Source organism: Odontomachus brunneus, unplaced genomic scaffold (genome assembly GCF_010583005.1).
Source record: "Odontomachus brunneus isolate Ranch 3 - 2012 unplaced genomic scaffold, Obru_v1 Obru_scaffold_093, whole genome shotgun sequence".
Classification (NCBI taxonomy): domain Eukaryota; kingdom Metazoa; phylum Arthropoda; class Insecta; order Hymenoptera; family Formicidae; genus Odontomachus; species Odontomachus brunneus.
Genome location: NW_022639543.1, coordinates 505,458 through 531,201, shown reverse-complemented (window position 1 = coordinate 531,201; position 25,744 = coordinate 505,458). Strand labels below are relative to the sequence as shown.

The 25,744-nt window shown below is 38.0% G+C and overlaps 1 protein-coding gene across 2 annotated transcripts in view; it reads left to right on the top strand.

The window, feature by feature from the left end:
• Positions 1 to 25,744, top strand: part of LOC116848344 (4-coumarate--CoA ligase 1-like) — a 56,775-nt gene that overhangs the window by 9,952 nt on the left and 21,079 nt on the right. Inside the window, exon 1 of one of the 2 annotated variants that reach the window (XM_032824313.1) lies at positions 8,351 to 8,372. The exons of the other annotated variant lie outside the window; for it this stretch is intronic. The gene's annotated coding sequence lies outside the window, so the exon portion shown is untranslated. Of the gene's footprint in view, positions 1 to 8,350; positions 8,373 to 25,744 lie in introns of those variants that run through there. 2 annotated transcript variants of the gene reach the window in all.

Below are 25,744 nucleotides of genomic sequence, written 5' to 3'. Positions count from 1 at the left end.
AGTGTAACCTTCTTTTGTCTTTCTTACGAAAGTGCCAGTTAACAAGATTTTTTATACAGTGGACATTCTTCCACTTTTATTTACATGCAGTTCTGTTCTTTATAATTATAATTACTGCATAGATTTCGTTAAATTTCCTAAATATATTTATCTGACGTATCTTTTTTTCTAAAAACATGTCACAAGACACATCAATACATTGCCCGTTTTTGGTACGTCCGAGTCAATTTCGATATCAGTTATTATTCATTTCTTCTAAATCACTCTACATCTTAATATTTGATGAAATCTGCGCAAGGCTGCCATCTATACCGGATGTTTTCCGTTGAATATACAATCGGCCAATTTTCTTTAGTTTTTCTCAAGCATTGATGTGTGTTAACTAGTATTTTCTTCAAACTTCCTTTATTAATAGTTGTTTAATAAATAATGAGTAACGGTTAGAATCTCTTGACGATTACTCAGGATTATAACCTTAACAGCACATTTGAAGACTTTTGAAATCGCTGAAATCGGCTTTATTACGTATAATTACCCCAACTTGTTATATGATAATGAAACAGTATCTTGTAGATCTCTCAAAGTACATTTCCTGAAGCCCTGGGACGGATAATCACAGTTATCCGCGCGAACGAGACTGCGCCAGGGACTTTTCTCGCGGCGAAACACGCGCGGCGCTCGGTCGAACGAGCGAGTCGTGCGCGATCCGATCCGATTGCGGCGATTAATTGTTCTTCGGTCGATCGACGCCGATCCTCGAGTGCATCTCTCCAGAGCCAATCAGCCGCCGAGAGTCTCCGGGCGTTGAGTGGAGGCGGCCGCGTAGCGCAGCGCTCGCACAGCGAGGGTACTCGAGAGAAATTGGAACGCATCCTAAAGTATATATACGCAGGTACCCGCCGCCGCCTCGCTGCTGCGAGGGAACGGCAGCCGACACCCTCGAGACGGATCGTCCGCTTTGAACCCCGATGTTACCGCAACGCGGCTCCGTAAGACGGACGATCGTTTATGGAGCTCGATACTCAATCAGTCTTTCGCGGGAGCGACGTCGACGTCCGACGACCTTAATGCCGCTTCCTTCGATTCTCGTATTATTAGAATTACGTTTTAAGCGTATGCTGTGTCGAGCAAGTCGATTAGTTCAGCGCATCGCGCGTGCTCCACTCAGAATGTCCCTATACTTTCCAGACCGAGGTTACAAGTGATACACGGTGCAAGAGTTGTATACGATAGTAGATGGTCGCCGAGTGTCGTATGCCAATGTGTCGGCTATTTATAAAGAGATTAATGTATAGGTAGGCGACGATAAGTTTGCGATCACGTGAAAGAGTAAGGTGAACGAAGTGGGGGGAGAGGGAGAGAGAGTGCGTTGCTTCTCTCTCACAGAAGCAGCGTATAAAAGTCCATAAATCACTCGCACGGGGTCTCAATGTCAAGACGCAACGAAGCGCGCGCGTCGCTTTATCGCCGCTCTAGAGAAACGAAGAATCCCGGCGGCGTATATGTGTAGGTACGGGCGCGCAGTGTCGTCATTGATGACCGCACTTCGCCGGAGAGGCCAAAGCCACCGTTTCCAGGTGGTTTAGCAGTCAAGGACGACTTGGGCGTCGAGCGATCCCATTTATCAGCATCTATGGTCCTACTGGAATCCAGGATGCTCGATCTCAGGAGGTCGTCGCCATTGGAATGACGCTGCCATCTCGACAGGATCAACGTACTCTGCAAACATCGTGAGCAGGCATCGTGGTGGAGGAGAGGGAAAGGATTTGGCCGTCACGGGGGGAAGGTCAACCCGAGCGAGGAAAAGAGAAGGGCAGAAGCAGGCAGAGGGAAACAGGAAACAAGGTGGATGATACTTGAGCGATGTCGTGAGACCATTGACAAAATAATCATTGTATTTAAACAAAAGTCGCCTAGCTAGCTATCCTGATAGACAAATGTACGTTAATTTGGCAGCATCTTTATTGGTCGATTTGTTCAAGCTTCCTTGAACAGTTTATATGTTCAGTAATATGTAACAGTATTATATGTTCAGTTAATATGTAACAGTTTGAAGAGTTTATATGACATTCATATTTATTACATAAAATGACAAAATACGAAAGAAATACGGAAAGAATGGTCAAAGTTTGCTTAAAACAATATGTAAAATATAGTGTGTAACTTTTAGTAAATTTGTAGGTGCTTCGATAAAAAAAGAGTTCATTATTGTATGATGTAAATGTATCGAGCAATTCAGTACATTTGCCTCATAAATATGACGAATAAAATTAGAGTTTTCATCACCGATTGTCTGATAGGAGTAGTTAATTTGGATACGCGGTTTCACTCATGCGGAAGCGTACGATGAGAAGGAGAATTGGGTTAGGAGTTCGCGACGGTGAGGTGTGCAAGAAGGTACAAACGATTCTCGGTTAATCCCTTAAAAGACAGTATATGGGTCACATCGGCAGCAACAGAGGCGGAGGAAAAGAAGGAGAAAAGACGGCGGTGCACGAGTTTCATGTCGTCGGTCGAAGACTAAAGCGACCGCAGGCTGGGCCAGTAAGTCCCTCCTCCTCATCCCGTTAATCCTACATTGGCAAGGCAATTAACTCCGAGCGGGCATAGGGATCTTCCGGTTCAGACGTCTGTGCCTGTTGGTCCACGTTCTCCTCCCTTTCTCTTCCTTGGTATTCTCGTTCTCGCGACGACGACGAGGACGACGACGACGACAACGACGGCGGTGGCGGCGGTGCTGATTCCGCAGTGGCGTGTAATATCGCGGGAGGTTGCTTAGCGAGAACTGTGTCTGCGCGAGGGATCACAATATCCTTCCATTCGCCCGCGGGTAGCATCCGGCTGCCGCCACTTTGCCTTCTGCAGCGACCGGAAAGATAATCAAACTTCTTACCGGCGCGCGTGTGTTGGCGCGCGAGTGCGCGCACGCTGAGGCTCATTCCTTTCCCGGCTCTCCGGGGTTTCTCTTTCTCTCCCTCTCCCTCCCTCTTTCATTCCCTTTCATTCCTCTGGCTCACCACACGTCCATTTTCCCGTTCTTCCATCCGGTATCGCCCGCCTCCGCGAATCTCGACTTAGTTATCTGTAACTAAGCTAATCTCAGCCAAGGAGTCGACCCAGCTCGACAACGCAACCCCTCCAACGCAGCCGCTTCCCTCTCTCCCTTGCTCGCTTAAACACGAGTCCGACCGATCCTACCAAAGCCTTTAGACTCCCTGCACTAATCCGGACTCTCCAAGATTGTATATGTACGCAGTAGGAGCTCGCACTCCCCACTTGGCCCTTTAAGACCGACAGACATCGATGGCAAAAGCCGTGATTTTCGTGGGCGAGTTAACGGTCGACTACTCTTATCAACGATCCTAAGCGCTGATCTCCCAGTTCGCGGACAAGACGCTCGGTATTTTTTCTACTGATATGTCGTTGCGCGATCTCCATTACAAGACCTGTGAGGGGATCTGCTCAAACTCCAAAAGCTCTGGGGAATCGTCGCGATCGCGATGGAACTCGCGGAACCACCTTACGAAACTTTCTCAGGAACTTCTTTTGTTCGCATTATTTTTAGGAGAGAAAAAGCTCGACAGCAGCATCCCTTTCCGAAATCCGAAAAAGAGACATCGGTTAATCGTGGAGATCGGATCGGAGAGTTAGTTTTTCATAGTGACCAAAGCGCATTTGTATACTCGTTACCGTAAGATAATAATAATATTTATCGGCTGGACAGAAACATGCAAAGGAGGAAAAAGGGAATGTACAAAAATGTTCAAAAAGTAATACAGTAGTGTTACACAAGTGCGCATTGTCGGCGACCAAATGGCGGAGCAACAATTGTATAGTTGATTCCAATACCTAACCAACTCTAACCTAACATATTTTATAAATTAAATCCTAATTTAACATAACATATGTTATTGGTAATATAACGACATGCACGAAAACTAGTGAAAAAGGGATCAATCTCATGCGAGAGTTGGTTATAATATCTAAATGCGTTGGAAGAGACAGCTTCAATCAGTAGTACGATGGCAAAGACTGATCGGCTGGTTCTGAAGATAAATATCGCAAATGTCATTGTCCTGATAATCATAATTAAAAGTCAAGCACGTAAGTATAGGTGATGAATATAGTACTGGAAAATTCGAAGCCAACCAGACCTCTTATAGGCGGATGTAATGTATTCATGTTTGCGAATGCCATAGGCAAATCGAAAGCACGAATTTTGAACACGTTGCAATCTATGCAACTGTTGCTGACTAAGACAAGCTACATATACTACATCAGCGTAATTGAAGGCGATACGATAAGGGATTGAGTTACAAGAAGTTTTTGAGAGAGGGAGAGTATATGATGGAGAGGATATAATCTCCGTAGACTTAATGTAGATAGCACGACATTTAATGGTGACACGATCCTCAAAACTTCACGCTGCGTCGATATGCAGCCCAAGAATTTGAGAAATTAAACTTGATGCAATTGGACGGCAATAAACAGAAAAACTGGAGTATCTGTATTATTCTCCGTTTCCAAATCTTCGCCGGCGCGAGGAGCCGGATGAAACTAGTTTAACGCAGTAGACGTCTTTAACTCGGCATTTCGATCCATCATTATACCAATAATCCGATATTCCTCGGATAAAGCGAAGCAGCAGCGCTGTGTAATCTGCCATAAACGAGGGTGCGATATTAAGAATCATTAGAGGAGCCGACGCTCCGGAACAAATGCTCTTTGACGAGCTACGCTCGAAGGTAAATCAAGGAACGTTCAGTTCCCAACAAGTATCAGCATCGGGAATGGGGAAGATAGGGGAGTTGAGGGAAAGCATCGATTGCTTCGTCGAGGATTGAAAGGACTTGATTGGTGATACGGATCGCTACCTTGCGAAACAGAATCCTCGTGAAATCTCAGATTCTCTTGCTCGCGTAGTCCGTCGCGGAAAAACGCGTCGAATTGCAAATCGAACGAACAGCGATAATGCCGAAATTAACGATCCGCGTCGGGCGCCGAACGCACAAACGCGACGTTTAATCGCGCCACATTAACGTTAATTATAAGCGTATCGGGCGTTACGTATCCGCCGATTTGGTTAACTTGTCAGCTGCATGCGTAATCCCTATTTCTCGTTGCCGATCGATTATGAATGTTGAACGAAATTTGCAAATTCTTATCCGTAAAACGATCATTTTAGATGGAGAAAAAATAGGGATAAACTCGGATAAGATGGCCATACTTTTTTAAAATGCAAAAAAAATATATTTCTTAATAGCGTTTGGCACATTACTTCACTGTAGCCTACAATACATAATACTATCAAGATTAAAAGAAAAATACTTCAGTGAAATTATTTATTACAAATATATCAAAACATGAGCATTGGCCATCTTACCTAAATGTTTAAGACAAGATATTTGACATATTCATTTTAGATTCTATTCATTTCTTGATAGAAAAATAATGACATAAAAATAAATTTCCGTATATCCAATCAATTATTTGACAAATTGGAATATGTAGTATTTTTTTCCTTGAAGGATAAAAGTTAAAGCAAGGACGAAAAATCCATAAAACATAATCTTTTGATAGAGAAAGAATGAAGAATACAATATAATCTAAAAAAGTTCAACAATCCATGCCCAGATACGAAATTTATCTTGCGAAATGATTCTTTTTCGGTGGTCTGATTCTGATTCCTTTTTCTAGCCATTCCTAATTTTAGATATCTGATAATAGTATTATTTTTCCGATAGTGAATGTTATTTTTTTTATCGTCAATCGTCAGTACTCTGAGGGGTAGTTTTTAGCTTTCATTGACTAAATTTCAATATTTCGGGAATGCATATCGGTAAACGGAAATATACGAAGACATGAACTGGCTATCAAAGAAATATATTTCATCATACGATCCGTTAATTATACTGCACATCTCCTCAAATACTTCGCGTACGGCGCATTTAAAATCCCTGATAATTTTACCTGCATTAAGCGGGATGCATAATTTAAAGCGGACGGTTTTAACTTCGATATACGTCGCCGTCGATAGTGTCGGTCGACCGAACTCGTAGACGTATAAGTGTTCGAAATATGACGGCATAATGGACGTCACGGCTCGCAATTCGTTGCGTATTATACTTAATCCAGTGGGATTCTCGATGTGATTCGTAATGCATACTTAAATGCATTTCCTTGGTTGCGATTGAGTATTGCTAACGTGTTTCAATGCTTATCGGCTCGACTGGATGCATCGCTTTCGCGTATATCCTTTCTTTTCTTCCCCTTTATTATATTACGTTATGCAAATCTCGCGCTATTATCGCCGATCACAATCGATCTTTTTAGCAATTCAGCAGGAAAACCGAGGTTTTTCTTAAGAGCTTTTCTGAGCTATATGTTACTTTCGGAAAAAAGAAATCGATACAAAGCCATATAAAAACGTTCTAGGTATGACAGGTATATGTAAATTTGATAGCAATTTTATTAGTCGATTTGTAAAAGTTGCATCCGTTATGAACAATTTATGTGATTTTAATATTTATCACGTAGAATGGAACAAAATAGAGATACGAAAAGAATATGACGAAAAATTTATCAGAATTTGCTTTAAAACAATATGTATGCGAAATGTGATATGAACATTTAAATAATTTTTAGTAAATTCGTAACTGCATCGATATAACAAAAGCTTAAAAGCTTTACATTATTGTATAATGTAAATTTACTCAAAAATTTAATACAGTATATTTGCCTCATAAATATAATAGAAAAATATTGGAGTTTCCTCCATCTTGTTTTACATCCGCTGAGAGAGAAATGTTTGGTATTTGTAATTATAATTATGTAGAGAAATAATTATTACAAATTATATTTTAGTTAACTAACTAATGTAACGAACTTTTAATCAATTAAGTCATCTAGTCAATTAGTCAATTAAGTAATTTAGTCAATTAGTATTATTAATATAATTTTAGTAATAATAACCTTATGCATATTATCACTACTATCTTCGTGTTGAATTATAACGATTAGAAAATATGGTATAGACACAATTTGACCCTAACCATATTTTTTGATTGTTCCAACACAAAAATAGTAGTAATAACATATATATAAGATTACTATCACTAAAATTATAGTACAATTGACTAAAAAATGATTGTCTTGGTCATAATTTATAATAATTATTTCTTTATATAATTGTAGTTACAAATACCAAACATTTTTTTCTCAATGTTGTGATAACCATGAAACTCTAGTTGGATTTAATATCTAAAGTTAATATCGAAAGTATGTATGATTTATGATTGCATGATGTATCACATTGGTCGCGTCTAGATGTTCTACGTTTTCTCATTTAAGGTTCCTTGTACCTCGCCGACCATATTGGATTTGTGACGTCAAAAGTGAGGAATGACATGCTGACGAAAATTGCGTACCATTTCTGAATAAAGATAAATATAGACGAAAGAACATTTGAGATTGTTTGAGCACACTTATAAAATTATATGATTATTTACTGATCGTCAAAGGAAAAAGATAGTTTTCGGAAGATTTTACAAATGTACTCAAGCTATACTCAAGTGCTCTTTTGTCCGTATTTATCTTTATTTATAAATATCACACCACTTTTATTAGCATGTCGTTACAAATCCTCCTGACGTTACAAATCCGACATGACCTTGGCGAGATACAAGGAACCTTAACATCTTATCTTTCAATTACGTCAATCTAAATATTCAATTGTTGCACTTGGATTTACTTATGTAGATTTGATGGAAAAAACGTCAGAGAATAAGCGCGTTGCCGATGAGAATATTAATAAAGTACTTAAATATATTTAAAAAAAATATTTTACTCAACCGATGTGAGGTTACTCACTGATATACGTATACTTCATGATATGCGTATTTCTCGGCGTTTACATATATAAACACTCGTAACAGGCGGCACATGATGATAAGTATATTGTCATCTTACATTTTATAAATTCAGAATATTTTTAAATAATTTATTTTTATAATTAGTTGACATATTACGGATAAGCGATAGACATTTAGTAGTTTGCGATGATGATACAGTATTTTTTGCTTTTGTAATTTTATACTTTTGTATGTTACATTTTCATTATCGAGGCATTACGTTTCGAGCAGACAAACGTTAAACATACTGCGACGTGAAGTACACGACAAGTTATTTACTATTAACGCCAAATAATTCAGATATTTCGTTCATTCTCGAAATTCTTATTCAGCTCGTATTAATATCGTGTTAATTACTACGAAACTCTTCGATTAAATTATACCTGTTGTGTAACAGTGCCACAAATAGTCTTCGGAATGCTACGACGAAGCAGCAATCGAAAAGTAGAAACAAATTTCAGGGTACGTGAAATCATTTATTGCGCATGTTTCCGCTTTTAACAAATGCTTCATGAATTTATCGAGGATAAAGAGATACCCATATCAAAAGTTAGAGCAATGATTATACTTCGTCAATTGACAAATAATTATATAGCTTTGTGAATTTATAATTAATCATCGACGTGTACCTACTTTATTTATTTCATACAGCAAAAACTATTTTTTTGTTATTTAGTTTTAATTAAGTATTAATTATTTATATTTAAAAACTATTTATTTTATGCAATAAAAATGTTGATTTCAGTAGTCGATTGATAGTTTTCTATGAATTTTTAATTAATAGTGTTTTTCTGAGTCAAACTTTTGACCCTACTTTCCTTACTATTCCACTCAACATTTATTTTGAAGCCTCTAATACAATCCATTTTCAAAAGAAAGTGAAAAAGGAAATTTCGGACATCATCAAAGTAGGAGTAAATTGTATCATTAGAATTAAACATACTTTGCTAACTCAGTTCCTACTGCGTTGTAGAATTTAAGGTTTAACATAGGGTCAAAGTTTCGACTCGGGCTTAGTCAAAGATCGCAAATTTACAACTAGGAATGTCGGTCTAGGAATTTAATGGAAATCTTGATTTGTACATTTAGTAATATAGTCCGCGGAGATACAGTGAAGTAATCAGACGTTGCGAGTTTGACCCTTATATCGGTCAATGCTCTCTTTGTATGTATATATATCAAATCTTACCATTATGTACAATACGGTATTGGTAAATAGCGTTAATAAACATCATTATCTTTGACATAATTCTGTCTCATCAAAAGCTTTAAATCTTATTTCCAACGCCAAGAGGAAAATAAGATAAGACGAGCAAAAAAGAAAGATTATCAGAATATGTTGCTCTTTTGTCCATTGAACCCTGTATTTAGTAAAGCTCTTAAGCAACATCGATTTCTCACGAATTATATGCAAGAACACAGACATAGGACACAATTATTTAGCAATGTTGCTCTGGAGTAACATTTTCATAGCTTAGCAATTACCTGTCTCACTAGCTTCGACTTTTGTAGATAACAGAAATTGTTAAAAATATGTTGTTAAAATAATATTTTGGAAATAATATAACTATTTAAGCAGACATCATTTACTTCACATTCAAATATTCAACAATTTTTCTCCATAACTTTTTTGAATCTACCAAGTAAAAGATTAATCTTTATTAAATTATTTGATATTTGCTTATCTCACATACTCTAACTGAGTAATTTAAATAATTAATGTATTGTTTATTGAAATCAAGAATAAATATTAAATATGGATAGAATATTGAGATAATGAAATATTAAATAATTCTTGAATAAATGCCTCTTCAAGTCTCAATGGAGAATATAGCAGTAAGTAGCTACTTGTAATATAAGATAAGACAATATCTTATATAATGATATATTTCAAGATTCTCTATTGGTTTTCTAGCCTGACAGAATTTGTAGGTTTAATGTAGAGGGAAAATTACGGTTATGTTACTATGCATCCACCTTTCCGATGGCGGATTAAGTGCAAGATCCTTTTAAAAAATGCAGCGAGTCATTGGCGTGCTTGTCGTGACCCAAATACTTCTTTTCCATCGAGCAGCCGATCACTTACCGCTCGCGATACAACGCCCAACGGATTTTCTGCTTCCGCCAATGCGAATCGCGTTAAACACAGTTCGGAAGTACTTTTGAGCTTCGCGCGAAGCGATGGGAGGATAAGCTCTCGATAAAAATAGTAATTCTTTCGCCTTTAGAACGATTTATATTTTTAAATAAATAATTTGGGTGCTTACATAATATAATTACAAACAATTATACATAGTATAATTACAAACAATTTTCGACATAGCTTGAAAGTGGTAATCTGAATGAGTGTTCTCGAAAAATCATACAGACCCAACATTATACCTAAATAGTTAATAATTGATAATGGGACTGAAATTTGCTTGTGTATATAGATATTATTAGAACGCTACTGCTGAAAATTCTACGTACCGTAGACAGTTTTTTAGCAGATACAAAGGGAACGATAAATATTAACTGTGACATTTGGAATTACCAGCGAAACACTTCCTTGAGTGATCCGAATTATACAAATGAAAAATATGTGAGTTTTAAGAATTTTTTTTCTATTTTTGTGCAATTTCTGACATATATATCCGTGTTAGAATATGAAACACGTGATATTATGATTGGGACCTATCAGGATATCTCTCCTCAAAACTGGAAGGATAATCTGCTGCAACAAAATAGACTGCGCAACACAGATACGAATGTATCTGTCGCGATGACGTTCGTCGATTCAAAATCCAACGACTGATCTCAACTAGTGACAGCTACAATCGCGTATCAAAAACTAACACAACCGGTTTCAATCGACGTGTACACGAAATTCGTCGACTGAAGCGGAAATTTTCGTAACGTGATGCGTAATTTATAACAAACTCGTACCACCTGTATACCTTTATCGGATTATCTTTACTTTAGAGTACAGCTAGAAACATCAGCCGATGTGTTAGGTGTAAAAAATACAATTTTTTATCTAACAAATAGTATAGAAAAATGTTTCCGTGCCAGTATTTGATCATATATTCATTTTGGAGCAACATTACATTGCGAATCACCCGAATATTTTAATTCTTATGCATCAGACATCCTCTCTATATTCAGCGTCACTAAAATAAATATTACACTATAAAAAAAACTATCTTTGTTATACTTGGATTAAATTATATAGCAACTTTTATGCTAAATTTAAAAATGCAAACAGATTTTTTATCATTCAGAGTTTCTGAAATATGATTTTTAACTTCCAAGAAAATTAATTTTCTCCATATACAGGTGTCCCAATTTAATTGCACACACTTCAAATATTTGAAAAATAAAACATTATAAAGAAAAAATAGTAGAAGATATGAAATATATCGCAAAATATTCACTTTTCATAATCTCACTTTGATATATATATAATATTTTTGTATGTGAAATAACGAATAAAATTGGTTGCGTAAAAAAAAATCATGAAAAAATCTTAAATAAAATTTCGTTGCATTCTTTAGATTTATTGTGTAATGCATTAATTAATAAATTTTACGTATTAAAAATATATAAGAAATGCATTAGCAATTTCAGGTGTTATAATTATTATTATTATCAATTTTCCATTCTTCAAAGTCACTGCTGTTTCCCGCCCTGTGAACGATTAATTTTTAACGCGACCTACCGAAAGCATCGTAATAACGTCGACAAGAGCATCGCAAACGCGGAGATTCGGTAGTAATCAGGCGTCGCGATAGAGAGGCCGATAATCGATAGACTTCGCGAACGACGCTAAGTCTCCGCGAGCGATTTATCCGACGTTGACGAGGCGCACATGAAAGACAGCGACAGAACGGGCAACAGAGGGGAGACTACAGGAGAGGCAAGCTACTCCACATCCCGCGCTTCGCAGGGTTGGGATATAACCGAGTGACCGAGTAGAGTCGAGGAGAGAGCGCGGCTGCGGCGAATTGGCGGGCGAACGACTCGACTCAACTCAACTCGGCTCAGCTCGCGGGTGGTTCGAGCTCGAGGGATGGCGTCTTTAAAACTCGAAGTGAGTTAATTTGATTATCGCTATAACGGAGGCGGGAGGTGACGGGAGAGAGAAAGGGAGAGAGAGGGTAAAGGGGAGGCGAGGAATAATCCGGCTGTATAACGACGACGGGCCTAGCCATTGCCGTCGACGTTTCCATTGTACGGCTGCGATATCGCACCCCCTCTGAAGGAGAAGGAAACAGACGGAAGGGTGGCGGCGAACGGAGAACGGCTATACTGATTGGCCTCCAGCTGGGGCAGCAGTAAACATTCTCTCGCCTTCCCGAGACGGCTGCCGGAGAGGGTTACCCTCTCGCTCGCCCTTGCATTCCCTCATCCACTCTCTCCCTCTCCTCTCTCTCTCTCTCTCTCTCTCTCACTCTCTTTCTCTCTCAGAATTTCTATTCCGCTCGCACCCACGTGGCGCTATCCGACCCTCTTCTTCCGCCTCCTTCTCTTCGTGGCCCGCCAACGGTCTCTCCCACCCACCCTTACGAGCTTAAGCCCGATTTAATGGGGTGGAAACGCGCGGCTCGATCAAGTTGTATTCAATTATCCCTCCTTTCCGTCCTCCAACCTCGCCCGGGCTATCTACAGAGTGTCTCGCAAGAAAATTCTCTCCCTTTCTACGTGCCCTTTGGCCCCCGCAATCCGGTCTGTTCTGGACACGCAGGACGTATAGTCTCTGGCGACCCAACGGGGGTGGTCCAAGGTCGGTCTCGGTGGGCGACAAGGATCCATTTAATCCGCCAGTAGTCCCGATCGAAATCGCGGCGCGTGTCATGCGGTGAGAAACGAGAGAAACAGCTCTTACCCCACAGTCTAAGTAAGATTTCGTACGGTTTTACGATCAAGGGATTACCAGTAATGTGAAAAACAATGCGATCTTCAAATGATCGAGTAACTTTTAACATTATGTGATCTCTGAAAAACTATCGTTATTCTTTGGTAGAAGTCTCGTAGATGTCTAGCCGCGAAGTAGTAAATTTATGTTTAACATCACTATCAGTTAATAATGTGTGTGACACTCACTTCTCCTAATGGCTAGATAGGTAAGTAAGCTGATGACTGGACAAAAAAAATAACCGCTATGAAATAAAAAATCATAGTTGTCTATCAATAATGTAACGCTCACTTCTGTTTTCTTAAAATTTTTACAACGTAACATCAATTGCGATTTGCTACCTCGATTAACTTCAATTTTGATATGTTACTTAATTTTCCAATGCTAATGGCGGCATGTAGCAATCAGATTATATATTTTAGGATAAATAGTTGGCTACTTTATTATATTTGATATATAAAGATTGGACAACGAGTATATCACAAAATTAATTTTACATTTTAGTGAAAAATTAGTATGAAAAATTAGTAACGAGCTAAAACATTTGCCTAGGAAAACTTTTCTAACCTGGGAAAGACTGGATTTAATTGAGGGTTATGTGTTTTATGAATTTATTCTGAAATAAATAGTAAACATTGCAAAATGTTCCTTTCAGAATGTAAATACTTTCCTCTAATTTTCATCAAAATCAGAATAATATTATAGTTTAAAAAATAGAAAAAAAATTTATTTAAGTGCTGCCGAATACATTTTCGATAAATATATATTATCGAAGACGAAGGGGCTGAGATAATCGGATTAAACATTTCGGTATCTAGTGTTAAAGCGGTTAGCGCTTGAAGATGTATTGGAAGAGCTCGGAGAGATAATTAAACCTAATTAGCTTTAACAATCTCTCGACACAATTAAAGTAACATAATTAGCTATCACGAGTAATTTGACGATGATTAAAGTGCGACTATGTCCCGTCTGTCATTTCCATTTCGAAACGTGTTCCTCAAATGAGAACTTCGCTTTCCTTTGTATATGTGCAGTGAGGCTGTTTCTTTTACAATGACATTATCGAGATAAAATGTAATCTATTTTCACGATCTCTCGTCAGAAAATAAGTTTTCATAATTCGGGCGATCGTCAATTATATCTCCACTTGTCTTGTTAACGTCCCAGCTTTATCGATTATCCGACTTCATTCAAATGTTGGAAATATAATTATATGACTCTTGTGAATATTGCAAGATTCGCAACTCGGACAAGCGTAATGAAAATTTCAGATGAAGACATGTCGTCCGATTAAAATATTAATAGATTCCATTCGCGATGTTCATACTCTTGTTCAGCCGCGTCGATAAAGCTCGCGAACTGGAACCACGAGTAAATTCGCGATTCGCGCGTTGCCATTTTATCGTCCCGATGCTTTTTCCTCGTTTTTCCCGGAGCATTTGCGGTATTGTTCTATTCTTGTAATTCGTTTTGCTATTTCGTTGTCTCGCGTTGTCTCATTCCTTCACCTTTGCTCGTTCCCGATTATTGATTCTCGTCTCCCGCATTTCGTTTATTCTGTCGCAAACAAACACGGAAAATTTTGCAAGCGTAGCGTTTGAAAATTTATAGTCGGCATTTTCGTGGATTATTGTGGTATTTTATATTTTCCTTTAGAAACCATCACGGGTGTTAATCTTATTGAACTCGTTGTTTATCTTTCTCATTAGTACTATAAAATGATTTAATAATATCAGCTAAACCACGGTAGCTGATTCAACTTAGTCAAAAAGCTAATCGTTTAGCTGTCACTGCTAAGAATTGGCTATGACAGCTAAAATGCATTCGCTATGAAATACAAATATATTAGATGACATTAAAAATGCACATTATTTCAAGCAGCTAAGAAAATGGTAGTTATTTTTAAATTTCTACATAAATAATTAAATAATTAAATTTTTAAATTTATACATATATTAAAGAAGTCTGCTGCACAACTACAATTATTTGTTAGTCGCTTGTTTCTAGCAGCTAATATTTTTTGCTGTAGTGCCTAAATTTAACAGCGAATAAATTTAGCTTCGGTAGTATCGACATTAGCTGTTCCTATTTCAGTGACACATCTTACCTGTCATCTATTTTTTAGCTTTGGAAGCTAGTTTTTTTTGCGTGTATCTATTATCACAATATGAATTATAAAGCCTCTCCCTTCGTGTTTACGATCTTACAACAAAGCTAATTATTATCATTAATTAGCCACCCTCCTTGTAATTACTCGATTTCGCTCAATCTTATTACACGTGCCATTGCACCTTTCTTCCGCGTGCAATCATATTTTTTGGAACGTACAATCTGGATCTGTCAGATCCGAGCAACTTTAATATATTATAACTTTGTTAAAAATAAATACTTTTAATACATTTAATACATAAATATTTTTGAACACTGTTCTGTTCCAGACATGTAAAAAAGTTTTAAATATAAGCAGGATTGCGAATAATTAATTACTTTTGTTAATTAATTATCGTGTATAACTGACGGTTAGTAGAAGCCAATTGGAAACAGTTTAATTGACAATTGATTCCAATAAATTTAACCGAAGACCGTTTGATTTTAATAATTGAAGTAATTATTTAGCAAATTTAATTAAAAGCCGTTTAATTGCCGATTAATAGTTAGCGTTATTATCTTATACGAGGTTTGATAAAAAAATACAAGGAATTTTCGTTTTTCTAAACAAATCTTTATTTATTCATCGATATTAATTTTGTCCTCTTCAAAGTACTCCCTATCAGATATAATACATTTGTGCCAGCGCTTTTTCCAATCTTTGAAGTACTTCTGGAACGCAATTTTCGGTATGGCGTTTAGCTCCTTCAGCGATTCTGTCTTTATCTCTTCAATGTTGGTAAAACGTCGTTCTTTCATGGTTCTTTTCAGCTTCGAGAGTAGGAAGAAGTCACAGGAGGCCATGTTCGGCGAATACGGGGGCTGAGGCATCATAACGGTGTTGTTTTTGGCCAAAAATTCACGAACAAAATTCAAGAATTTCGGAACAAATTTTGCTGACACACATTTCATGCCCAAAACATCCGCTTGGCACTCCGAAAAAGTTGCTTGGCATGAGCCAAATGATATGCCAACATCAGCAACCTCTCTGAGATTGATTCGGCGATTGTCCATAATCATTTTCTTCACTTTTTCGACATTGTCGATCGGTTGATGTAGCATCCAGGGCGCTCGTCATCTTCAACGTTTTCACGGCCCTCTTGGAAACGTTTGTACCACTTGTGAACGATTGTTTTATTCATACGAGATTCGCCAAAAGCAACATTCAACGTTTCTAATGCTGCACTTTATTCCATTCTTAAAGCAAAATTTAATGCAAATTTTTTGTTCCATTTTTTCCACAAGTTAAAAATCGCCGAGCATACTAAAATACGTGTAACCTTTTCGACAGCCAACAATAAAGTAAGCATCCAATATGGCTACCAATATCAAGATACGTCAGGGACAAGTGTACCAACACAAAAAAAAATTGTGACCATTGGACTTATACAGCCTACGAAATTTTAAAATTCCGCGTATTTTTTTAACAAACCTCGTATGTAAGATAGTAACTGTAGCTATTAATAGGATTAAAATCTGCAGATTTGCGCTATTTTGAAATTTCCTTGGAAATTTGCCGTCCCTTTACAAAAGTTGACGAGCGGTAGAAAATTCATTCTGGTTTCATTGGTCTAATAACATTGAATATTGCGAACGATAATAAATTGTCGTTTTCATGAAAAGAGAATGAGATTACTCTACATCTCGCTATCGGCTGGCGCATCAGCATTACATCGTGTAATCGTACGCAATCAACGCCACGCGATGAGGGAAACGACGAGAGATCGGCCGATCGTTCGACAATGTCGCGCAGAGCCTGTACCGTTCGCGAAGTCGTCCAGAAACAACGGTTCTCGGCCAAGTCGCCACTCAGTTGAGGCCGTAAAGAGCGGCTGCGGCTGCGGCTTTGCCGCCGGAGTCGCTCGCAAAATCCACTGGTGGAGTTTCACCAGTGGTGTTCGTAGCCGACCCACATACACCTACACTTATCCATCCCTTCTCTCTCTCACACACACACACATCTCTCTACAACAACGTCGCTGCTATTCTGCCCTCGATACCATCGTCTGCGGCAATTATTCGCAGCCGAAGGGAAACACACCAATTTCGACCGAATTTCCTTTAAAGACTTTTTCGGTGTGCCACCGACTGGCCCCAGATCTCATTCGCCACTTTCAACCCCTCGCAACTAATCGCTCTCTTGCAATGACAATCGCGAGAACTGCAGCTATCCACTTCGCTTGCACCTGGCAAAGGAACATCACGCACTCTAACTCATCGATTTTGATAAAAAAAGAAATTATTTATGAGCAGTCTTTGTCTAACGAAATTTTCTTGCGAAGCTATTTGATGTACTTCTCGGAATTCGCCGAGAAAAAAGTTCATAAAGTTCAATGCAAACGTACGCGCACTGCAAATATTCATACTGTTGAGCCGCTTCCAGTGATTTGTAGCGACACAACTAGAAGCATCTAGACTTTCGCACTGAAGACTCGAGTTCGAGTCCCGTACGGATCTTTATTCTCTTTTTCGTTGTACGTATGGGAGATGTTAAATACATTTTGTAAACACAATCGCTATTTTCTAATTTATTGCAATCATTTCTTCGTAAAATGCAAAAACCCGAATTTTTATGAAAGGAAGAGAAAAAATAATTTTATTAATAATACAATTAATAATTAGCAATCATAAATGGACGTTATAAAACGATATTTATTAACTTTTCGAAATTTGCAGAGAAAAAATTCATTCATTCATGTTTTGTATGTTTATATGACAAATATTATCCCAAAGGTTGCACAATTTATATAAATAGTAAAGCGTAAAATTATTTTTAAATATCATTTTTTTATAAATGTTCACTGGACAAAATGTTTATTGAGCGAAAACTGCTAAAAAATTTTTTTATCAAAATCGGAAAGTCAGGATAAAAAGGGGTGGTGTCCCTTTGTGCGTATGTGTGAGACGCTGGGTTTACACGGGTTTACGGGGAACAGCCGTTTGCGTCGGTGGGCGTGCGTGTACATGCACGTGCGGTGCGTACGCACATGCGGAGCCCCGCAGCAACTGCGCCAAACTTCGAATTAGCGTCGGCGACGAACTTCGAAATTTACAGTACAACTGTGCGAGCCGCCTTCGTGCCGCGGCGGCCAAAAGAATTATAGCGCCGGCCGAGATATATGCACGCGGCGGGGTGTGTACGTGTGTGCGTGCGCTTCTCGCGTGCGTGTGTGCTCGTGCACGTGTTGCGGTGGATGGTGTGGGTGTGAGCATGTGCGACAACACGGCCACGACGCCTGGTGTGGGTACATCTATCCGGCGCGATATTTACGCAAGCGGATCGTGCGGTAATACCGCGCGCCTATCCGCCGAGCCCTTCGCATACATCAACCGCATTCCGTTAGGTAAATCACGACGGAAATCTTACGTCGCCTCCTGATCGAACGCGTGTTACCCCGTATATACACACCGGCGTAAATGCAAAGGGCTGTCGCTGCTACACTCGCAGACGTTGTGTGATAATCAGCTCAATCGGGAACCTAAGGTTACGGTGACTCGATTTCTCTAGACGCCCGTGGAGCCCCGATGGATGTTCCGAAAAATTTAAATCGCGAATTTTGGAAACTGGGACAATCCGACTAGAAACATTTCGGGCAAACTGCCCACATAACATGACATCGAAAAACAAGACACAAGACGTCTTGAAGACGTCTTAACCCTTTGAAGTTACTCAGAACCTTAAAAATTTGATTCTAATAAAATATTCATGTCACACATGTCTAGAATGACAACCTAAAAGATTATTCCTTTTGAAATTAATAGGTGATCTCACTATGCTCTAAAAGGTTAAAAACGTCTTCAAGACGTCTCATGTCTCGACATTGGACATTGTGTTGTGTGGATGGTTACTAGCTAGAAACCGGTCAGTGTTCACTCTATAGATAGAATTTATTTATTCTGTTCAGAAACAGGTAAATTTCGATACGTTTTTTTTTTTTTACGGGACAGTGCATGCCACCACAGATCATATTGTACAAACTGAAGATTTCGAACGAAAGATTAGAGAATGTTCGATTTTTGAGATCGGACAGAAGTTACGTACGGTCGAAGGCCTATCGCGAAACGTCACGTGCAATAACGCCGATGTATTATTTTCCTGCGCGCGCCGATTCCATCGTGCAGCGCGAGGATTAAATGGATCCGTGTCCGCGTATCCGTGTGGGCGCAGATATCCGGCGATTTCCTCAACTCGGAAGTGTGTTCGGCATTACGTAGAACGCGGCGCAAGTTTGCGCGATCGAGTCAGCGCAACCGGGCGAGCGAACTTTGGCCGCGCTCTGGCTTAATTCGCGGTGGCAGTCCTCTCGACCATGAAGACGTTGTCTCATCGGCAGTTTATCGGATTTCGGCAAGTTCGGCCGAGGATAAACGTTGGATCGACGCTATGCGAACGATCGGGAGGTCTCGTTTTTCGCGATCGCCCTTGCCTTCACTTCTGAAAACTTTCAAGTATTCGAGAAGTATCGAGCGTGACAATGCACTGAGAGAAAAATATAGTTGTCTTTGGCGTCAAATATGATTTTAACCACAAAAATAGTTAGAAAAACCATTATTTTAGTAAGTGTTATTAGAAAAATGGTTCTTCTAATTATTTTTTTGGTTAAAATCACAAAAAAGTATAGTTGACGCCGAAAGCAACTATATTTTTCTCTCAATGTGTAAGGATTTACCATTACTTGTTTACGTACATATACGGTAGCAAGAATAAATAATAAACAAAAAGAAATTAGTTACATAAAAATAAAAATTTTGTCTTGTATCTCTAAACGTTCTTGAATTTTCAGGTAAATAATAAAATTATATTATTTCCAGGTTATCTGAACAAACCTAGGTAATGACACTAATCTAAGAACCACGTAGATAATATACTGAACAAGTTACAAAAAATTTCATCTCAATATCTCCAACGGTTCTCGAAAGTTATGGAGACATACAAATATAAATACAAGACAAATTGAGAATCTCCTTTAACTTTTTTTAAGCTGATTAAAAATCACTTGCTTCTTCGATGTGATAGTAGCTGCCCAACGTAACTTCATGATCACAAATCTATTTTGGGGAAATAAAAAATTAGAAAAATAAAATTTCACCATATATATATTGAATATTTTAGTTTTACACATCTTATGTACATGAAAAATTTTTTAAATACGAAAAATTTATTTGGGCAGTAAAGAGTTAATTCTTTTTCAAATATTTTCAGGGGTTAAAACTTACGCAAAACAGACACTCTGTAGTAATAGAATAATCCAGTGTCTGCGGTATGTATCGGTTTCAAAAAAAGGCTGTGGAAAGCATAATCATCGACACAAGGGCTCGCCTTTGTTCGATGGCCAATCCTGTTTGCAATCAACCGAGTGTCACGTCACACTGACAGACCCGTCCGCGTGAAAAATCCGTCAAAGTACTACAAATCCGCGCCGACGCGTCGATTGACAGTTGCCGAGTGCAAAAAGATGCGAGGAGTAACTGCGCGCTGAAACTAGGAGACGCGGCAGTGATATATCGCCTTGCCCTTCGCGATCGTCCGTTCCGATAAATTCCGCAAGAGTCGGAAAAACCGACAGTCTTTCAACATCGAAACACAAAAAATCGATTAACACCCGGCTTAACCGACAACAGATAACTTATTGGCGATAAAGTCTGTGTAGATTTTCTTATACTGACGATTGAAAAGGGAGGCTGAAGCTTCTTCGTATCTTCATTCACTCACGGATACTTGAACCAATCTAAGATCGACATTCTCTTAACGAAAATTTTATTATACATCACAGTTGTCTCATAGATTTTCAATATTCGACTTTAGATAGACGTTTTATAAGACTCTTATCTTTGTGTACACTGAGAGAAGAATTTAGTAAATATTATCAAAATTTGGTTACTATTACTAAATGATAGACGTAAATATAGCGGGCCAAAGCTATGGCAATACTTATTAATTAATTTAGTTCTGTAAAATAAATTATTTATTTGACAGAAGTAAAATTTATTTGCTTCCAGAATATATTTGGTAAATAAAACTTATTGAATAGTTGAGCAAAATAAGCGATTTTGTAATAGTTACAAAATTTTTGATAGGTTCAACCAACTATCTGTAATAATAGATATTGAAACGATGTAATAGCTGCAAATGAATGAATTTTTCGTTGTGCTGCAACAAAACATACTTATACTGGTAACAAAATAGAACTCATACCTACTGAATTTTTTATTATATGGGATATAACGATTTCATAACAATTATTAAATATCTGTTCATAACTGTAATATATTTCATATTAAATATTTAACATTAAGTAACTATTACTAAATTATTTAATTGATGTTACTGTGAATGCAATTACGTCATACTCCCGATCTATTAAATATTTGGTAATTATTATCATATTTAGTATTAGTTACTAAGGATTCAATGAATTTCTGTAACTAAATGCAGTTTGTTATAGTTATCAGTCTTTTCTCTCAGTGTAGTGTTTAAGCATCATCAGTTCGTGTATTTACGTTAACGCCGTTTAGATTGAGTATTCTCACAACATGGGTGTAATTTATTCGATTAAACTTAAGAGAGATAAACCAGCGGAAGCGAGTTTGTAACCTAACCTTTGCTCTATTTCCCTTTATGCTCCGCTGCACGATTTTCATACGAATCGCAATCACTTAGCATCCGTATAATTTACGCTTTTGCGCATAACTGTGGATAAAACAGTAAGCGGAGCAACCGTTGTAATTGGACGATTTTTGTATCAAAGAAAGCCAATTTTCGTTTCAGCAGAGAACCAAAAAAAAAAGAAAACAGTCGTCAAAAGAATTTTTCCTTCTAGATGAGAAGACAGACGCAAATCCGTAATATATAACGCGCTAATGCAATACTTCGTTAGCATACGGGAATAGCTCGGCAGAAATGAGTTTTCTCATGGCATCTTGGCGCTCGTGATGCTCGTAACAAGACTGGCAGAACAATGAAACGGATCTTCCAGATTTTTCTACTCTCGCACTTCAATAATTCGACCTTCGCCGGAGATGCATGCGGAGGAATGCCGTGGAATCCGTATGGGACGTCGTGCGAGCACTTTTTATTTTAGCCGGGGCTCTGGCTGGCCGGTCGGCCGCGAGCTCTTTCGTCGCGCGAAGAATTTAACGCGACCAGTCCCGGGGATCGACCGTTTCGTAGGGGATGCCTGTGCGGCAAGAGAGTCCGTGCCGGAGCGTTGAGCTGCCGGGTTTAAGACTGCGGAGCCGGCGCGGAGTTAAGCCCGGGGCCGGAACCGAGAATGTGGTCTTCCCCGGCCCGGGCGTGTAACTACTTCATGCCGAGAGTATTCGAAATACTCCGCGATGAAGTATGCCACGGTATCAGAGGTCTGCGGGCTGTAACAAAGCAAGCCCTCCGGGCACCGAGTTTACACACGAGCCCTGGCATCCGCCGCCACCGGAACGACGGGGGAACGAATGCTAATACAATCCCGAAAACTTTGTCACCGACGCCGACGACCCGTTATGAGACCGATACGCTTGCCGCCGAGCCAATCCGGTCGACCCGACATGGGATCGCGAAGCGTTTTGTGCAAGCAGCCCGTTTCCGCGTCCTCGAGAATGCGATATACGACGTCGCTGTCGCGATTTACGCTCTGATACTTTGGCAAATCTTCCTGTCATTTTCACAAACGATAACTTTGCTAGTATTCGCTATGTCGATTAGATACCTGCGTTCATGTTTATGCAGTTTTTCGAGAAATATATTCTCTCTCTTGCACTTATCGTAAATCTTGTAGTGCCCGCTTTGTCAGATATCTGCGATTAGATATGTTTATACATTTCTTTTTAGTAATGCAATGTTACGGAGAGACTATTATGTAATGCCTTTTGCATGTAAATTCTTTTTAATTTTACTGTTTTTAGTAGTCCACACATACACAAGAATAGACTGTCAGTAAGGTTCATCTTGCTAAGGAACATAGAAATTTCGGTAGGAACATAGCAGATTTCTTTGGAAATATAGCAATTTTAATAGTTCACACATTTCATAGTTTCTAAAATTCATAAAATTTTGTGTTCTTTAAATAGTTAATTTTTTTTAATAATCATAAATTTATTATAAATTGCTGACATTTCTGACAGTTATTGATGCAATTATTGCATTTAATACTGGATTTTTCGCTTAAACCTAAAATAACCATGATTTATGTTATCACCTTTTCCTCTATTATTTCACCCTTTGTCATATTATACAACACAGTTAATATATCTACAGTTAATATATCACATACTAACATATTAATTAGTCCCGATAATTCTAATTATATTCAACATAGGAGGGAACATGTAACGAAACAAATGATCGTGTTGCGAAAATGGAAAACGCAACGAGAATCCAGCCGAAAGCAATAAAAGTGCTCGTCATCCCGCATAATTCGCGTGTACATGTGTGTACGTATGCGAAGAATTCACTGAGAAAAATGCTATTCATTGCTGGGGCGTGTTCGACCCTCGCCCTTTTTCACAAGCAGACTGTATCTTTGCTAAAAGGTTGGAACAGCTTTTAACTTTACAGCGCCGCTCGAGTGTGCTCTCTTGAACTCTCGTTGTACCACGGAATTAGTTGCTGGACGCGAATCTGAGATTTCGGACGATAAAACCGACCGGCGAGATTTATTTTTAATTCGAGTTTTTATGCGATACGACTGGTCACGACAAACAGCTTGTGGGAAATCTCATTCCGTTGCATATTGCTAGAGAAGGTAGTTCTGCACATAATTGCAAGCGCAACTCAATAACTCCGCAGTGATAAATCTGTAATATCCATTTGCTCGAAATATCGAGGTCTTTAATGCCCGTCAAATTTTCCGACAAGCGTAAACGTATCGCAAAACGGACTTTCTTGTTCGTCTCATTTCGTTTTGAAATGAGAAACAGTGAAATCGAGCTGTAAATTATATTTAACAACACCAAATTTGCCTTAAGATTTAATAAGATATTTCTTACAAAATTTTGTCTTCTAAACATGAATCTGGACACAAAATGTTTTTGTTCATGTCAGAATTTCGTGAGATCTGTCGTAACCCAGAAATCTCTGGCTTTAAACTCGGAATTTCTGGATTATAAATCAGTTGTCTTTCTTATGCGCTGTGCCATTTCTCTAATTGATAAATCTGTTATATACTATCCAAATATGTTGTAATCAGCCCAATTGTATAATTTTCCAACAATATATATAATTTAATATCACAAAAAGTAAATGGACAAAAAATATATTTGTATTTTGTCATAATTCTTTTGTTAATTCAATTAAAACTATGACTCGAAATTAACGCACGTAAGATATTTAATTTATGGTTGAATTAGATATGCAGTAATCTATGACCGATATTGAACCTGATGTTCTGGAATATTTGATTACAATAGACTAGAAATTTTATTGGGTTGTAAAAATTGTTTAACTAAACAAGTTACGTTAATTCAGACTGTTTTTTTTCGTACCAATTCGACGTTAGTTAGAAAAACTATTTATAAATAACTATGATAAGTGGTCACACGTGAACACTTACATACGATTACGGGTCAGTATATCATGAACTTTAAGCGATAACATTGAGATACATTGAACGCAGAGATAAACGTTACTAAGGAGTACAATCACTCTATCTTTTTAATATTTCTTGTACATATAGGATTTACGTAAATGTATGTTATTTTATTATATTCAGCGGAAAATCTAACTATGCATGTGTAGAAATATTTCTGCAAACTTCTCTCATATACTTAAGTTTCTGAATTCAGATGCAAAGATACAGCAACGTTCTTCAAAATTTTTCTGTTTGGAACATCTATACTTTCGTAGATGTAGAAGATGTAGAACTTTTACACTTTTGGATTAGGCAAATATTATGCTGACAGCTTGAAACTTTACATTTAAAATTCTTTTTTCGTTTTCTCTCGTCACATATTGAGCAATATTCCTATTTATTTTTACACGTGCTTTCATTGCGTAAAAGCATTTGTAATTTTATACAACCAATACGACATAAAGTTTGCAGAAAAATGTCAGTATTCTCCCGATAAAGTTGTCAATTTTAGCATCTTCTTTCAGCAATTCTCTTAATCAATTTGTAAATAGATAAAAATTCAGACAGCAAACAGACGTTGGAAAAATCTTGGAAAGTGACCTCAACAATTTTGTCATCAGACTTTTTAATGTCTGTCTATGATTTTTTAATGAATTTTAGAATATGTAGCAATTGTGTGTGCATTTTCTATAATTTTTATGTATTTTTAATATTATCTACTCTACTATTAAAATTATCTGTTCGATATGTTACACTGCACTTATTTAAATAGTTTATGGCTGCATTCCATATTACTTAAATACGCTCATTTTCTAGCGTGCGTGAAGTTGGCACCTCATTTTTTAGCACCGCAAGTTTTGACATGAGTTCCATTTGCACCCACAATAGTTCTATAGTTCCTGATAGGTTATAGCAATAGTTCCGTCGAATTAATAAAAAAAATGAATTTTTTAAAATATAAGGTGCCAACTTACCACGGCACCGCAACATTAAAAAAAAATTATTTTGATAATTTTATTTTACAGTTCTCGAAGTGCTCTATAGTTCCTGATATGTTTTAGCAAGAGTTACGGCCTCTAACTATTTTTATACAATTTTTAAACTTGAGTACAAGAACCGCATTACAAGAGTAAACTCTGGGGTGCTGGCAGTTCTAGCCGACTTTTTGACGTTTTCCGGTAGTACTGTAATAGTTCCGAAGCTTCACATAGGTTTTAGCGAGAGTTTCG